The following is a 568-nucleotide window of genomic DNA, read 5'->3' as shown; positions in this document are numbered from 1 at the left end:
AATATTCAAGTTAGCAAATGTAAAATGTTCTGCCACATCATGAAAAAGGACCCCTCACTTCTTTTTTTTTTATTAATTTTATTTTTGGTAAGGATAGAACTATCGAAGAGTGACTGTATACTACAGATTAGATTTGAAGTAAGTGAGGTTGCAGGTAAGGTATCTGGGTGCTTTCATAGAGCATGGTACCATACACAACTCATTTTCGTGTGCCAACATGTCCTTGTTAAAACATATTATTCTATATATATAGAAAGTGTTTATTCTTATTGCATTGGTTGTTGAATATATAAGTTCTTGGTCACAAGTCACAACATGGAATTTTCAACTGCGACCATTATTGTTTTACTTTCTCGGCGTTCTTCAGAATATATTAATAATGTAGGGTAACTAATGATCACAAGGGTATTACTTTTGAAATTAAGATAATAAAACAATACAAGAGAAGTTATTTTAGCCCTTAAAGTTTGGGTTAAGTTTAAATTTTATTTTTAAATATTTAAAATATTTTATTTTTATTTTAGTTTTTTTTATCAAAATTAAAAATTTTTCTTTTAAAATTATCCCT

General features: G+C 27.5%; 1 protein-coding gene across 1 annotated transcript in view; it reads right to left on the bottom strand.

Annotated features, from left to right (window-relative positions):
- Positions 1 to 568, bottom strand: part of LOC107637851 — a 2,452-nt gene that overhangs the window by 577 nt on the left and 1,307 nt on the right. The gene's annotated exons all lie outside the window — the stretch shown is intronic.

This window comes from Arachis ipaensis, chromosome B04 (assembly GCF_000816755.2).
Source record: "Arachis ipaensis cultivar K30076 chromosome B04, Araip1.1, whole genome shotgun sequence".
Taxonomy (NCBI): domain Eukaryota; kingdom Viridiplantae; phylum Streptophyta; class Magnoliopsida; order Fabales; family Fabaceae; genus Arachis; species Arachis ipaensis.
This window is presented reverse-complemented; position numbering and strand designations above follow the sequence as displayed.